This window comes from Triticum dicoccoides, chromosome 4B (assembly GCF_002162155.2).
Source record: "Triticum dicoccoides isolate Atlit2015 ecotype Zavitan chromosome 4B, WEW_v2.0, whole genome shotgun sequence".
NCBI lineage: Eukaryota > Viridiplantae > Streptophyta > Magnoliopsida > Poales > Poaceae > Triticum > Triticum dicoccoides.
In genome coordinates, this window is record NC_041387.1 from 355,072,602 (window position 1) to 355,086,437 (window position 13,836).

A 13,836-nucleotide genomic window follows, 5' to 3' on the forward strand; every position below is an offset into this window, starting at 1 on the left:
CATTTGAATATCCACTTATGGAGTTTGAATTTGAATCTTGGATTCAAACCAGCTTCATTTAACCTGTTGATAGTTGCATTAGCCCAAATCACAGCATATTAACATGTCATGATCATGCATCATATTGTTCATTGCATTGATTGTGTTCTTCCTTGTTTGCCGGTATTTGTCCCCTCTCAATAGACTATGTTCCGACGATGAGTTCGATGACACCGATGAAGAACTATACTATTTTCAGAAGTGCCAGGCAAGCAAATCCCCCTTGTTCATTCCGACACAATCCCACTCTCTCGCTCCTGCTCTCTTTTACTACAATTGGACAACAACGATTCATCTGTTACTTGCTGTGGTAATTCAACCCTTTTCCTCTGCATGACTTGTCATTTCCATAGTAAATAGACGAAACCCACTAGCATGAGTAGGAGTTGTTTGAGCCCTGTTGTGCCTACTCATTCATGCTTGTTTGTCATGCCTGCTACTGCTTAGAGTTGAGTCAGGTCTGATTAATCGGGGATGAATCGGAATGGTGATGAACATGTCTTACTGTGTGTGAGCTAAGTGTGTGAACACGATTTGGTAAAGGTAGCAGTGAGAGGCCATGTAGGAGTACATGGTGGATTGTCTCATTGAAGCCGTCCTCAGGAACTGAGTTCTGTGTTTGTGATCCATGAAACAGCTACTACCATGCATTGGGCCCTGAAATATGACCCCGCTCGACTTCTTAACCACCCTTGTCCTCTTTCCAGGAGTTGCAAGTAGTTTCTGGTGTTTGTAGTATGTTGGAGGCCGTGCGCAGTGTTGACCCGAGGGGTGGGTTGTGATGCGGTAGGCACATTGCACAGTGTACCGAGCAGCCGTTTGGTCTCTCGGGAACCCTGCACACATCGTTCGGGGCCGTATGTGGAAGCCTTAGCCCGACTCCCTGCGGATGGAACCTGAATAGGCGATAAACCCGGACTAGAGACTTGAGTGTTTAGGTAGGTCGTGGTCTACTCCCACGTTGTCTTTCGCTTGAACTCTGCCAAGCACATGTCGTGTGCAGACGCTAAGTGGTGGAAACATGTATGAAGAAGTACACCCCTGCAGGGTTATAAATAATCTATTCGAATAGCCGTGTCCACGGTAAAGGACCTCTGGGTTGCCTATACAGTTCATAGACAAGTGAAAGTGGATACTCTAAAATACGCAAGATAAGCGTGAGTGCTATGGATGGCGTTCTCTTAGGGAGACATGAGCGGATCCATAGTGGTGTATTGATATGGTGAATATGTGGACTCGTGTGCGCCACCTCAAAAGAGTTACTCGCAGACGTAGTTCAGGATAGCCACTGAGTCAAAGCTGGATTGTTGCAGTTAAACCCCACCAACCGTTTGTCGATAATGATGCATATGTAGTTAGTTCTGATGTAAGTCTTGTTGGGTACATTTGTACTCACGTTTGCTTAATTTATGCTTTGTAGAGAGACTCCAGTCTCACAAGTAGTTCCGCGTGGACATCGACATTTAGCTTGTTACCTCAGCTACGATCTTGTGCCCTTGGCAGGATCTGGTAGATAGTCAGGCTTCTCAGCCTTTTTCATTTGTAGATGTCTGTACCCACACATGTTAAGCTTCTGCTTGTGCTTTGACTTGTATACTCTGAATGTTGGGTCATGAGACCCATGTTTGTAATATCTCGCTCCTTGGAGCCTATTGAATAAAATACTTGAGTTGTAGAGTCATGTTGTAATGCCATGTTATATTTGCACATATCGAGCATATTGTGTGTATGTTATTGAAATGCTTGGTATGTGTGGGATCTGACTATCTAGTTGTTTATCCTTGGTAGCCTCTCTTTCCGGGAAATGTCTCCTAGTGCTTCCACTGAGCCTTGGTAGCTTGCTACTGCTCCGGAACACTTAGGTTGGCCGCCATGTGTCCGTCTTCATTCCTCTGTCTGTCCCTTCGTCACTCGGTGTCTACCGGAGTCCTGTTAGCCTGCTACAGCCCGGTTTACCGGAGTCCTGCTAGCCCAGTTGCTACAGCCCAGATTCACTCGCTGATGACTGACACATTCATTGTCGGGTCATGTATGCCTGTCCCTATAAGTTAGTGCCACTTTGGGTTCACGACTAACCATGTCAGCCCGGGCTCCTTGTCATATGGATGCTAGTGACACTATCATATACGTGTGCCAAAAGGCGCAAACAGTCCCGGGCCTGGTAAGGCGACACCCATGGGAATACCGTGCGTGAGGCCGCAAAGTGATATGAGGTGTTACATGCTAGATTGGTGTGGCATTGAGCCGGGGTCCTGATAAACAGAGTAACGCATTAGGCAAGATCACATGATATAGAGGGATAAACTCAAGCAATATGATATAAACCCCATCTTTTTATCCTCGATGGCAACAATACAATACATGCCTTGCTACCCCTGCCGTCATTGGGAAAGGACACCGCAAGATTGAACCAAAAGCTAAGCACTTCTCCCATTGCAAGAAAGATCAATCCAGTAGGCCAAACCAAACTGATAATTCGAAGAGACTTGCAAATATAACTAATCATACATAAAACAATTCAGAGGAGATTCAAATATTTCTCATAGATAAACTTGATCATAAACTCACAATTCATCAGATCTTGACAAACACACTGCAAAAAGAGTTACATCGAATAGATCTCCAAGAAGATCGAGGAGAACATTGTATTGAGATTTAAAGAGAGATATGAAGCCATCTAGCTAATAACTATGGACCCGAAGGTCTGTGGTAAATTACTCACAACTCATCCGAGAGGCTATGGTGTTGATGTAGAAGCCCTCCGTGATCGATTCCCCCTCCGGCGGAGCGCCAGAAAAGGTTCGAAGATGGGATCTCACAGGTACAGAAGGTTGTGTGGTGGAAATAGGGTTTCGTGGTGCTCCTGGATGTTTTCGGGGTACGTAGATATATATAGGCGAAGGAAGTCGGTCAGGGGAGCCACGAGGGGCCCATGAGGGTGGGGGCACGCCCACCCTCCTAGGGTGCGCCCTGGACCCTCGTGGCCGCCTCGTTCACTTCTTGACATCCACTCCAAGTTTCCTGGATTGCGTTTGTTCCAAAAAGATCTCTCCTCGAAGATTTCATTCCGTTTGGACTCCGTTTGATATTCCTTTTCTACAAAACACTGAAATAAGCAAAAAACAGCAATTTGGGCTGGGCCTCTAGTTAATAGGTTAGTCCCAAAAATGATATAAAAGTGTATAGTAAAGCCCATAAACATCCAAAACGGGTAATAGCATGGAAAAATCAAAAATTATAGATACGTTGGAGACGTATCAATATGCCATGTTGAAAATTTCCTAAATAAAAAAATGCACAAATTTTGTGTGAACTAAACCAAAAAAGAGAAAGAAAGAAAACATGTTGTGAAAAGTTTATAGTCGAGGGTCCGAAAGCTCAAAATAAGTAACAAAAAACAAATTTTCACAATAAAAATCCTAAGAAGTTCAAATTAAAATAACAGAGCACTTCAAAAAGTCATAAAAACATATTTCCTCTCTCTCTAAAAAATCTACAAATTCAAATTAAAATAGCGCAGATATAGACATATGATTTTTTTTGTTACTAAAAAGAAACAAAATCAAGAAGTCCAAATTACAAAAATGCAGGAGTTCGATATTTATAAAAAATTAGATTATCCTTGTTATTAGTGAATGGAAGCAAGAAGTTCAAAAATAAAATAATGTGGTAGTTCAATGCACAAAAATTGGAAAATCCAAATTTGCTGAAGGGAAGATCATAAGAAGTTCAACTTTAAATAATTGAGCAAATCGATATTTTTTACATAACTAGGACTTCTCCCGTTACTAATGAATAACACCAAGAAGTCCAAAATTTAAAAAAATATGAAGGTTCAATGTTTATAAAAACTCAGATTTTCCCAAATGCTAAAAGATTAAAACCAAGAAATTCAAATTTGAAAAACGGAGTAGTTCAATGTATATAAAAAATTCAGGTTTTCACGGTACTAGAGAATAAAACCAAGAAGTTCAATTGGAAAAAGCGGAGTAGTTTGATATTTATTTGAAAAAATCAGATTTTTCTAGTTACTAAAGAATAAAAGAATAATTTCAATTTCAAATAACAAATAAGTTTGATGTTTCTAACAGAACTCCAATTTTCACATTTCTAAAAAGCACACAAAGAAGTTCCAAAAAAAGTTAGAGTGGTTCGCTGTCTATAAGAAACTCAGATTTTTTTTTCGTTACTAAAGTGAAATAGAGAGAAGTTCAAATTGACAACCGACAGAATTTCACGTACTGCATGGAGTGTGTTTTGTAAGAGAAAATAGGAATAAAAAGGTGAAGTCTAAAACTTTTGCTGCTAGAAGTTCAAGTGCATAGCCCGGGAAAGTTCGAAAAGTTCCTCCTGTTCAACATGTTTCTACAATGGAAGCACAAATTAAAGTAAGAAAAATAGTTTTGAAAATGTTATTAGAAAATGGATTTCCCTGTTTCTAAAAGAAACCTAGAAGTTCAAATTAAAGTAATGGAGGGGTTGCTCGGATTCTAACCACTAATAGAAAATAAAACCAACGTGAGGTTCAAATTAAAATAACATGGAACTTTGGTGTTTGTTAAAACCTAAGATTTACATGTTCAAAAAACAAAAACAAAAAACCAATGCCATTTTGGTATTTTTTAAAACCAACTCATAAAACGAAAAACATTTCTTGTTAGATGTTCAAGTGCTCAACGAGGGAAACTTGAAAATTGCTACCCGCTTTATGCATACATAATTCCCTCTCCCGTTTGTGTCTATGTTTTTACAAATAAATAAAAATTAAAAAAATGTGGAGGAGGTCCAATATTTATGACAAAACTAAGATATTTTAATGCTAAAAGAAATAAACCAAGAAGTCCAAATTACAAAATAGAGATGTTTGATATTTGTAAAAAAAACTCGGATTTTCCTTGTTACTAAAGAATCAATATGACGAAGTTCAAATTAAAATAGAAGAGTAGTTCAATGCATACGGGGAACTCAAATTATTACCGTTTCTAAGAAAAATAAAACTATGAATTTCAATTTACAAAAAAATGTTTGATGCTTATTTAGAAACATATTTCCTTTCTAAGAATATGACTGAGAAGTTCAAATTAAAATAACAGAGAAGTTCGAAGTATATAAAAACTCAGTTTTTTTTGCAAGAAGTTCACGTCCACCTCTGTGCACGGTTCAAAATTTATATTGCGCGACGTCTGACCTCCAATTAAATGTTTTAAAATGGCAAAAAAAGATGTCCGACCTTCAATTGCGTGTAATTCAACGTATACACAAAAAATGTGATGGAAGTTCATAGTGAAAACAACGAGAAGTTTAAGTACTGTAAGGAATGCATTTCAGGTGAGAATAAGAATTATAGAAAAATAAAAGCTTAAAAGGTTTGTTGAAAGAAGTTCAAGTCCTCTGTCCGGGGAAGTTCAAAAATTCTTGCGAGAGAGGTTCACCTTGTATTTCCATGTTCGAAAACACAATAAAGAAATTTCTTTTTTGTGTTTTAAAATAATTCTCTCAATCCACAAAGAAGTTCAGTTATTATTTGGGAGCAATTTGATTTCAAAAACAAAATCAAAAATTCAAATTATAGAAATGGAAAAAGTTCAATATTACATGGTGTGTATTTAATATGAGAAAAATGAATTAAAAGGTAAGGTCTAATTTTTTTTATAATTTCAAGTCCTCAGTCGGAGAAAGTTAAAAAAATATTGTGAGAGATGTTTGTACAAAAGAAATACATTTGTGTAATACTGACGAATGGATGGGAAAATTACAAAAGAAAATACGTCACAAAAGTTCAACATGAAAATAGTAGAAGTTCAACTACTACACTAAAGGAATTTTAGATGAAAAACTTTTAAAATCATCGTGAGTATGAAAAAATGATCAACACGGGAAAGTTGCGTGTTTACGGTAGCTTTCCATCGGTATATCACTTGCTTAATTCCGGTGAGTGGATGGAGAGCTACAAGCAAAAAAGCACGCGGTGAAGTTCAAGTAGACATGCCAAGAAGTTCAAGCTCTTCACGCGGTGCATTTTCGAAGAATCTGTTTTGCGATAAAGGCAGAATCCATGATCTCGTTGTTTTCAAAATTACTTAAAAACTGCTAGGAATCAAAAAAATCATCTACATGAAAAAGTTTCCCATTTTCCATAGCTTTTCAATGGTATATTATTTGCCCATTCTGATAAAGTTTGTAGAAATTACAGCCAAAAAACGGTTTTAGCTATTTTCAAAATTGACTTAAAACAACAAGGAATTGGGAGAAACAATATATACCAAAAAGTTTTGAATTTCCTCAAGCTTTCCAACGTCATATCATTTGCTGCATTTGGACATACGATTAAAAATTAGCTCGAAAATACGGAATCGGTGGAACTTGTACCGTTCCTGAATTACTTTTAAACCATTCAAAGTTGCAAAAAACTTTCAATATAGAAAAGTAGCGCATTTTCATAAGCTTTCCAATGCCATATCATTTGCCTCATTGGATTAGCCGTTTTGAAGTGGCATTGAAAATACGAACTCGGCTGTTTGGTTTGTGAAATTTTACAATTTTTCAAATTACTCTTTAACCATAGGGAATTAGAGAAAACTTTCAACACGTGGAAGAAGCAGTTTTGCAGCAGCTTTCCAACGCCATATTATTTGCCTCATTCTGATAACCGGTTGAAAAATGCGATCAAAAATACGATTTACATTTTTTGTATGAAGAAAAAACGGTTTTCAAAACTGCTCTTAAACCGCTTACATTTTGCCAAAAAATTAACTTAGGTCATGATACTCGTGTCCATAGCTTTCGAACGGTATAACGGAAGCCCCATTTGGGCAATGTTTCTGGAAGTTCAACCTAGTACTGGGGGAAGTTCACGTCGAACAACTCAGGCATCACGACCTAAGAGAAAATCCGCTAATGAGCGAGATTCTATTTAAAATGGGCATTTTAATTGCTAAAAATGTTTGCAGATTACACTTACATCACATAGAACACGACTGACCAGAAAAATTGACGCGGGGTGACACGGTTGCGAACATAGCCCGAAGGTCGGGTTCCTACAGAGGAAAGTTGTCACACCTTGATTTTAATGGCACAACACTTAAGATGATAAATCATGATAAAATGTGGTTTTGACAAAAACTTTTGAGTGTTTTGGACTTTGCCTTGATTAGATTTTGTTTGTTGTTTGCAAGTGCTCTAAAAATCAAATAAATCCTCCAACTCCTATACTTCATCTCCTTGCTCCAAAACTTCTGCCCACTGATCATGCCATGTGTATAGTACATTGTATAATTTTCGTACAAAAATAATTTGGCCAAAAAGTATTTTCTAAATTTAGTTTTCCAAAAACCCCTGAATTGAAGTTTGCACTACAAGTACTTGATTTGGGGTATGAAAAATCTTTCAAAGAGTATGTTTGACTCCTATTAGGCATAGGACTCCCATAAACCAAAAAAATATAATTCTAAAAGTTATTTTCCTATTTTATTTAAAGGCTTTTTCTTAAGGCTAGAAATGGTCTTTAATAGGTTAAAATTATCTTAATGCTTTAAAAATATTTGGGAAAATTTAGGGAAACTCAGTGGACATATATTGTCCATATATATGAGTTTAAACACATGGTCATGTTCAAATTATTGGTCAAATCCCTCAAAAACCCTTTCTGGATATTTCAAGCTTTTGAAATATTTACAAACGAAATATTTTCTAAAAATTACAAGAAAATTCTAGAATGTCACATGTGACATGTTTGATGATCTTGCCAAGTCTCATGTCATGGAGAATAGTATAACCCCATGAAACCCTCTCAAAACCATTTCTTCCCTTTTTCAAGTTTGAACAACTTTACATTAGCAAACTTGTCCAAATGCTCTCAAACTTGGTACACATGCTAAAATGGTCAAATAAATCATCTAGACCAAGTGGAACAAGTTGGATAACAAGTTAACATGATCAAAGTGCCCCAAAACCCATCCTGTCTAGAACCAAATTTGAGTAACTTTACATTGCCAATTTTCTCCTTTTGATCTAAACTTTTGTGGACATGTTAAGAACCTCTAATGATGACACTACACCAAGTGGTGCATCAAGGAGAATAGATTTGCATGACTAAATCTTGGGAAATCCATTTCTATTCATTTCTAGGGTTTGCCAAAGTTACATTGGCAACTTTCTTCAAATGAGATCAAACTTGGTGATCATCCTCAATTATATATGCCATTTGATCCTATTGATTATCATGACAAGTGGGATCCATTTTCTTGACCAAACTACCATCAAACACCTTTTGCCATAATTTTGTGATCAACATTTGGGGCACCAAATGGATTCTCCTTGAGCCACAATTCTTACCACATCATGTCCTAGAACCCCTCTACCACTAGAAAAGTTGGATGGCTTCAGCTCAATTATTTGGGGGTGAGAACCTCATTTTTCATCTCTGTCCAGCAACTTTCCCTCTCTTTCTTCTCCCCCTCTCTCTTTATTTGACTTTGCGAGCTCTCCAACGTCACCCCAGGCTTTAGCCCATCACCCAGCACACTCCAGACGCAAGTGGACACGACAGGGCATGCAAAACACGCTCATGCCGGCCAAAGGCCTGCTCTGGAGCGCGTTACAGTGGTGGACGAGCCTTGCCGCCGTACTCCCGTCCACCTCAGGCCTCCCAAGCGCGCCAGTCGACGCGCCTCGACGTCCGCGACATGCCACAGCCTGGTCCTCCTCCTCCTTCTCCCTCCTGCTGCCCCCTCGCACGCGCGCCAGAGCCGCCCGAGAGCCCCAATGGGCGAGCCCACACACGCGGCGCTCTGCCACTCCCCCGCTCTCTCTCTCTCTCCTTCTCCCTTGACTTGGACCATGCCCACGAGCGCCGCAGACAGCCCCGAGCCTCCTCCCGTGGCCACTGCGGCCATTTCCGTGGGTGCCCGTAGACCACGTCCACATTGAGCCACGGCCTCGCTATATAAGGCTGCCCGAGGCCTCTCTCTGGAGCCCCTTTGCCCTCTCTCCCTCTGGTACGTCGCCCGGACCCGACCATCCCTCTCCTCGTGCCCTCCATCCACCATAATGGCCAGAGCATCGCCGTCGGGCTCCGCCTAAATTCGAGCTAACCCAAGTGGAATCTGACTTCTCATGGTCTGCCTAAACAATGATTAGTCTATTGTATAATTTAACTAGGTCCATGGCTTTAAGAAATTGAGTGAAATCTACTTTTTCAGGCTTTAAACCCAATCATTCATATTTGTTGCGACCAAATGTTCTGTTATAACTTTAAAATTGAAAACCAAGTTTCCCTGGACAATTATACTATTTTGTGAGCTTATTATTCACAAGTTATAGTAATATGGTATTATGGGCTTTGCTCCCAACATGATAAGGAGGAAAGAACTGCAGGCTATATTGTTCGTTGACATTCATGATCCGCGCTCGCAGGTTCCGACTCTTGTGAGCTACTGCTGCAGATGATATTTGGTCCCCATCCTTGCTACTGGCTCCTAATTTTTGTGTGATGAACAAATGGTTTAGATTTACCGTGTAAAGCTGAGATTCTACATTGGTTTGGAATTTAACTGGTTACCTTTGTTTAATTTAATGCCATGCGAAACCTAATGTAGATGTTCATGTCTTCCCAATGATGTTAGTAGGAAGATTTTTTTTGCTTTCTTCAAAGTGTAAATCTGTTGTTCAAGCTTCAAATGTATCTTGTTTATTATCTTTCCTTTTATGCAAACTAATGGACCATATTTCTACTCAAACAGAGGCAAAGACGTCTTCTTAATGTTGCAGAAGTTTGGAGGCATCAAGGTCTGTCTTAATGCACATAATGACTAATGCTTCCGCATTGTAATCTCTAATTTGTTATCGAGCTTCTATGCTTCAACACATCTAAAATTTCAAAAGCTTTTCCGGGTCGGTACGGTTACTTGAGAATCGTACCAAAGATAGCCTTAGCAGTTCATTCCGTACCAAACTTGAGCAACACAAAAGTTAAGTTAGGTGACTGTTCTTTGTAGGAATGCATCCTCCTCTTGCTATGCAAACTGAGGAAATCAAAGTGATGGGAAAGCATTGTACAACAGCTGTTGACTTCAGGATATTTCATGGATGAGTTATACTCCTTGACTCCCATGTAAAGTTAACTTATTTTTCTCTCTGCATTAGTATGTTCCAAATTAACCACACACAATTTAATTAGGTGACCGTTCTCTGTAGGAGTGTATCATCCGCTTGCTATGCAAACTGAGGAAATCAAAGTGGCAAAGCAATTGACTGCATGTGTTGACTTCAGGATATCTCAAGGACGAGTTAGAATCTGTGACGCTCAGGTAAAATTAACTTATTTTGCTCTTTGCATCGGTATGTTCCAAATTAACTGCACAAAATTTAATTAGGTCATTATTCTCTGTAGGGATGCATCCTCTGCTTGCTACACAAACTAAGGAAACCAAAGCAGCAAAGCATTGTACTGCAGATGTCGACTTCGGAATATCTCACAAACCAGTTATACTCCTTGATGCTCATGTAAAATTAACTTATTTTGCTCTCTAAAATTGCATAATAGAACGGTTGAGCTAAACATCTCACTGCTGATATTTTCAAATGTATTGCAACCACTGTACAACCCATCCATCGTAATTGATATGTTGAGACTGGATCGCAGTAGTTGTTCTGCCTCATCTATCACTATCTGCGGGCTTGCTTTGATTATGTGTCTCCCAACTTTCTGTAACTAAAAAGCAGCATGTAAATGTAGCTTGAATAAAAATGGTACCTTTCAGTTTTGTGCAAGTTCAAAGTATTAGTAGTTTCAGTTTGTCCAATTTTTGCAGGGATATTGTGTGAGGTCTGGTACAAATTTTTAAGACAATCACTTAATACATTCATGGGATCGCCAACTTTTGGTGTTTGCTGATACTAGCTAGGTGGGGCCATGAATTCCTAGAGGATTGTGGCAATTATCCTGCTTCGCTTGCAAGATTGGTTTCTAAAAATATCATGGTAGTTGTAATTTCAGATTGCTGCTGATTTGACTAAATATGTTTTGATTGTTTTTAAGCTTTGACTCTTTACTGTGTACACAACTAATTCATTCCTAATTAAATCTTTCAATGGTTGATGGGAACACTACAAATCTTGCTTCTCTGCTTTTTAATGTTTCATATGTTTTCATGTACAAACCGAGGCAGTTTGTTCTTGTGGCTTCCAAAAGAAACCTGGAATGTTTGTTCTACAACTCTCTTTGGCTAGGACATTTTGGCTTCAAATAACATAAATGAACCTAAAGCTTCTTAATATTTTGTATCACTTTTTGTATTGATGTTCTTCATGCATGCTCATCTGCCAAGAGGTTAATCACATAATGTCACACGTTCCTCAGCAGGCACCAAGCCGTCCGCTGTTGTCTCTGCCTGAAGAAGGATTATGGTTCTCCACCTTTTTTCTACTCATATTAAAATTCTGGTATGTTCTTTCTTTCTTTATTTTCTTTCAAGAAAAAGGTGGAACCTGTTTTTAATTTCCTATGATGATTTCAATGGCAATTTGTCAGTGTATTTCTAGCTGGAATTGTATGTATATCTTAAAATTTTGCATCGCAACAAATTAATAACGAGAATAGAAGCGTTTGCACCCATCTAACATATTTGTATGGTATTTTTCAAAAGCTCAAGCTTAAAGATGTGGCGCTGTATGAGGCTATCATTAGGATGGAAGATAAATTTAATGTTAAAATATTGCTTGAATTTCCTTTGTTCTGTAAACGGCAATACAAGATATGTTGCGCCATGGTTTTTTCCCAAAAAAATAACAACTAGCAATTAACGACACATCAAATGTTCTGTGGATTATTTTGTCAGGTTGGATTTAGTAGGTCATAATGGTTTTATTCTACGACAGGATTAATTTTGCTTGTACTTTAACCAGTTCAAGATTTGGTGGTCGAGCACTATGATCTTTGCACACTAAGGTTCGGTTGTGTTCTTTGAGAAATATATGTCCTACAAGTCTCATGTGTCTTGTCTTATTTTCTCTTTCCAAGCTACAAGCTTTTGATATACTTCAAACGTGATTCTTTATATGTAGTTTGTTCCATCAATCGTAAAATGTAAATTAGCAATTAGGCGTCGACATAGTATAGTGGAACCATTGTGCTTGATGCAGTTTTATTTTAGTGTTGAAATGTTTTTCTTAGTTTGTTTGGTGTTGAGAAATATATTCGTTTTCCAACAAATGTTTTCTAAATCCTATCAACACATTTCCTGATATGGCCTTTGAAGTTTATGTTTTATAACGATCTTTGTTGCAGTGGTCAACTTGAGTATGGTATAGCTTATTCTTTTCTGTTGCAGCTATTTCGGAGAAGTTTAGAGCTTCTGCAACCTTTTGAAGACACGATTTGTAGTTGCGGAGATGAAACAATCAATCAGTTGTGATGCATTACATAATCTTTTTGCTTTGGACATTGATGGGTATTATTTTGCCACAAAGGACAGGAGCTGTGCCATTTGACTCGAAGGATAAAGCGGTCATCACAAGGGGGTGGTCTTTAGGATGTACACAAAAGAGGAAATTTCCTTTTGTATAGAACCAAATTATATGATGTAATTGACCATTCTCTTGTACACAATGTTTATCATGTATTAAGTACATTTTATTGTCAAATATGTTTACTTTTTTTTAGTGCACACGTTCATAACTCCTTGGACTTTCTAATTGCAGGCTCAACTATTTGAAACCACTGATCTGATTTTGTTGGGTCTATGTATTAGTGTATGTGTGTATTGAAGTTTGGTGAGTCTCAGGAAGAACCAAACTTTTGTTCCTATCTCATCATATGCTATCTTAAATGCAAAATGTTAGCTACTTCAATCTCATGTTTAAAAGTGTAATTGATTACAAATTGTGCATGCTCAAGTACGTAAATATTTGTAAAGAGAAATCATTATTAAGTTTCGATTAAAATGATATGCGTTGGTATCAAGTGGTTTTTCACACCTAAAATTACAAAAAAAATCAAGTATTTTCAATGCGCCCATGGTTTTAAATGGGACTCTGCGCTATTTGACCCAACATTTCTACTCCAAGCGGCCAACCCAAAAACTCTATTTTGTTTTAAATGGGACTGCTACCAAAATAAAATGTGTATATATATCTAACTATAGACACGAATCCATCATGTTTCATATTAAAAGGGATTCAACCATGGATATTTTTTCATCGCAAACATGGATTTAGCGTGCCTCTGCGCCATTTGGCGCAACGGCAAGCTACCGTTTATCCAGACTAAAGGAGATTAAATTTGTTGCCATATGTGCTTGCCCACAACTAAACCTTGAATATCTTTTCATCGCGCACATGGAATAAACATGTTTTCAATATAATATGATTTAACACATGGCCTTTCTACTACCAATATCGAATATGTCCTTGCAAAATGAAACTATTTTCATCGACAACATGGCTTTAGCAGGTCTCTGCGCCATTTGGCGCAACGGGTCAACTAGGGTTATCTTTCCCCCTCTTTTTTCCAAGAAATATATCATGGACAGATTTTTCATCATGATAACCATGTTTTCAAACTTGCTAAAAAAATACAACCATGCCAACTTTACTCTCTCATCATAGTGGCCATTTTTTCAAATTGAACATATTCATATTATGCAAAATTTCCCTTTTCCCAAACTATTATTTAACAATGCAATAAGCATGTTTACAAAATACCATGATTTAGTTGAAGGTTCTTGCAACATGAAACTCTTTTCATCGACAACATGTCTTAAGCAGGTCTCTGTGCCATTTGGCGCAACGGGTCAACTA

The 13,836-nt window shown here is 38.0% G+C and overlaps 1 long non-coding RNA gene across 1 annotated transcript; it reads left to right on the forward strand.

The window, feature by feature from the left end:
• Positions 1-9,680: 9,680 nt before the first annotated feature.
• LOC119293625 lies at positions 9,681-10,444 on the forward strand. Its single transcript, XR_005143155.1, has 4 exons — positions 9,681-9,825; positions 10,035-10,150; positions 10,234-10,346; positions 10,430-10,444. It is a non-coding gene; the product is annotated as an uncharacterized LOC119293625 (long non-coding RNA).
• The last annotated feature ends 3,392 nt before the right edge of the window (positions 10,445-13,836 follow it).